At 34.2% G+C, this 3,410-nt stretch overlaps 1 non-coding gene across 1 annotated transcript; it reads left to right on the forward strand.

Annotated features, from left to right (window-relative positions):
* Window positions 1-2,448: 2,448 nt before the first annotated feature.
* Window positions 2,449-2,555, forward strand: LOC123219844. The gene has a single exon (XR_006502923.1). It is a non-coding gene; the product is annotated as a small nucleolar RNA R71 (small nucleolar RNA).
* The last annotated feature ends 855 nt before the right edge of the window (window positions 2,556-3,410 follow it).

A 3,410-nucleotide genomic window follows, 5' to 3' on the forward strand; every position in this document is an offset into this window, starting at 1 on the left:
CATGTGAAAGTCATTTTCTTCTGATCTTCTGGAGCAATTACAATCTAAAAATAACCTGAAAAGCCATCTAGAAAACAATAGTAAGCTCCGCCAGCTAGCCTTTCCAACATTTGATCAATAAATGGTAACAGAAAACGATCTTTACAGGTTACAACATTTAATTTCCTATAATCTATACAAACCCACCACTCATTTTGAACTCGAGTAGGTACCGATTCATTATTTTGATTTTTTACCACTACGATGTTGGTCTTCTTTGGTACAACTTGAACAAGGCTGACCTATTCACTATCTGAAATTGGATAAATTACTTCGGCTTAAAGCAACTTCAAAATTTCCTTCTTTACCACTTCCATCATCGGCGTGTTTCGCCTCCTTTGTGGCTGTCGAATTAGTTTAGCACCTTTTTCAAGAAGAATTCGATGCATGCAAGTAGAGGGACTGATTCCTTTAATATCAGTAAAAGGTCTATCCTATAGCTATTTTGTGCTTATTTAGAATCTACACCAGTTTTTCTTCTTGCTACTCATTTAACTTGTTGGAAATGATCACTGGTAAGGTCTCCCCATCTCTAAGGTACACATATTTAAGGTGATTTGGAAGAGGTTTCAGCTCCAGCTCTGGTGCCTGCAAAATAGAAGGTACCAGTTCTTTGTTAGGCACTGGCAGCGCAATATAAGATACATTACCTATATTTTTCAACTCCCACTACTCATTCATTTCTGCCACTGTATTCTGCACATTTGACTTTAATGTAAATTCATCTCTTTCTTTCAAAATATTTTCATGGTTAGCCACTTCCAAATCATCTTCATCATCAAGTTCAAAAATATCCTACGCTAGAGAATCAATTAAATCAACTGAATACACAGGAAAATCCACATCAAGATATTTCATAACATCATAAATATTAAATTGGACAGTTTCACCATCAAATTTTATGGTCAGTGTGCCTTTATGAATATCAATTTTTGTTTTAGTTATTTTCAGAAAGGGTCTTCCTAGCAAAATAGGTGCAGACTGATCATTATTTTTCATGTCTAGAATATAAAAATCAACAAGAAAAATTAATTTATCATTAACCTGAACAAGGACATCTTTAATCAACCCCTTAGGATATGCATTCGATCTATCGACCAATTGAATAACTACACCAATTTTTTCTAAAGGTCCAAGATTAAGAGCAAAATAAATGGAATATGACATTACATTAATAGATGCTCTGAAATCTAACATGGCCTTTTCAATTTTAGTGCCACCTATTGTGTAAGGGATGTAAAACATACCTGGATCTTTATATTTTTCAAGAAGACTCTTTCGAATTATGGCTGAAACATTTTCTCTTACCCTTATTTTTTCACATCTTTTGAGTTTTTGCTTCTTTTTCAATGTACACAACTCTTTCAAAAATTTAGAAAAGCGAGGCACTTATTTGATTGCATCAAAAAGTGGGATATTGACTTCACACTTTCGAAAGGTCTCATATAAGTCTGCATTGCATTCGTACTTCAGTTTGAAAGTTTCATGTAAAGGAAGAACAGGTTTATATTCATTGAAAAAAGGATATTTACCTGTCACTTCATTTTCAGAAGAATTATTTTCTGCTACCAATTCCTCTCTATTTTTTGCTTGTTGTGTTGGTGCAAGTGGTGCTTTAATCAGCATTTCCAACTCTTTTCCACACCTCAACACTATGGCACTAGCATTCTCCTTTGGGTTCACCATAGTTTGTGATAGCAATTTTCTTGAATTTTGTGCTTCCAACCTACTAATTACAGTAGCCATCTAGCTCACTTGATTTTCTAGATTTTGAATGCTGCTTCTAGTTTCCTACTGAAATTTCACAATGCTAGTAGCCAAAGTTTTAACAATATTTTTAATAGATGTACCTGAATCAGAATTTTGAGTTGATTGCTACTGTCTAGGAATATAAGGCTACTGGTATGGCTAAAAGTTATTCGAAGGCTGATTTGTATGTGCATTCCCATAATGAAGATTAGGGTGATCTCTCCAACCTGAGTTATAAGTATTCAAATAAGGATTATAATTATAATTTTGTTGTTGTTGTCCTAGAAATCCACCTATTGCATTAGTTTGTTCAGAGCAGTCCTCCTGAAGTGTTGAGCATATATCAGTTGGATGCCCCCTTACTGGACAGATTTTATAAACTTTTACTGCCTCTATTTTTGCTACAGCCATTTAACGTGCAAGAGTAGTTAGATCATCAAGTCGTCTTTCAAGAGAAGAGACATTTACCTCATTGACATGTCGAGACGAATGGTTCGATCTATTCCCAAATTGTTGTGAATTTGAAACCATGTTTGCAATTAAATTCTGGGCTACTTTAGGTGTTTTGTCAGCCAATGCTCTACCACTTGCTGCATCAATCATATTTCGCTCATTTGATAAGAGTCCTTCGTAGAATATTGAATAAGCAGCTGGTCACTAATTTAGTGATGTGGACAGCTTGCACAAAGTTTTTTAAAGCGCTCCAAATATTCGTATAAAGACTCTCCACTATGCTGCCTAATGTCACAGATTTCTTTCCTTATGCTAGCAGTTCTTGATGCTAGAAAAAAAATTTTCAGAAATAGTCTTTTCATCTCATGCCAAGTGGTGATACTTCCAGTAGGTAGGTAATACAACCAATCTTGCGTATCATCTTTCAAAGAAAACGGAAAAGCTCTCATTTTGATTTGTTCTTCGGTTACTCCATTCAATTTCATACCTATACACACCATATGAAATTCCTTTAAATTTTTATGAGGATCTTCACCTGCAAGGCCACGAAAAATAGGTAAAAGATGAATCAGTCCAGATTTTAATTCAAATGTAGTATTAACATCTGAATTAGGAAAAGTAATGCAGTGTGGTTGTTGATTCAAATCTGGAGCAGCAAGCTTTCTTAAAGTCTGATTTTCAGCCATGTTTTCCTCTGTTTCACAAGCAGATCTGTGTACTTGGTGTCTCCTTTTTGCTTCTTTTCTCAGCCCTTTTGCAGTCTTTTCAATCTCTGGATCAAATTGTAAGTTAGCTTGTTTCGAAGATCGCATAACAAACATACAAAGTAAAAACTCCCCAGCAACGGTGCCAAAATTTGGTACATGCTGTCGTCGACACCCAAATTAAAACCTTAAATTCCTATAACAAAATTGTAGTAAATGAAAGTACGGATCATTCTCTCAAAGAGCTTTGATTAATATGTCGTCATAAATAAATTGAAACAAGGAAATAAAGGGGGTTTTGAATTGAATGCAAATTCTAATTAAAAATAATAAATAAAAATTCAGCGAAATAATCTAAAATAAATAATCAATTAAACAAACTTTGGTCTATGGTCACATCCACCATTGGAACTACGATTGATCATCAAAACCAAAAATATCAAATTAATTATTCAAATATTCATT

The sequence above is a fragment of the Mangifera indica genome, chromosome 6 (assembly GCF_011075055.1).
Source record: "Mangifera indica cultivar Alphonso chromosome 6, CATAS_Mindica_2.1, whole genome shotgun sequence".
Classification (NCBI taxonomy): Eukaryota; Viridiplantae; Streptophyta; class Magnoliopsida; order Sapindales; family Anacardiaceae; genus Mangifera; species Mangifera indica.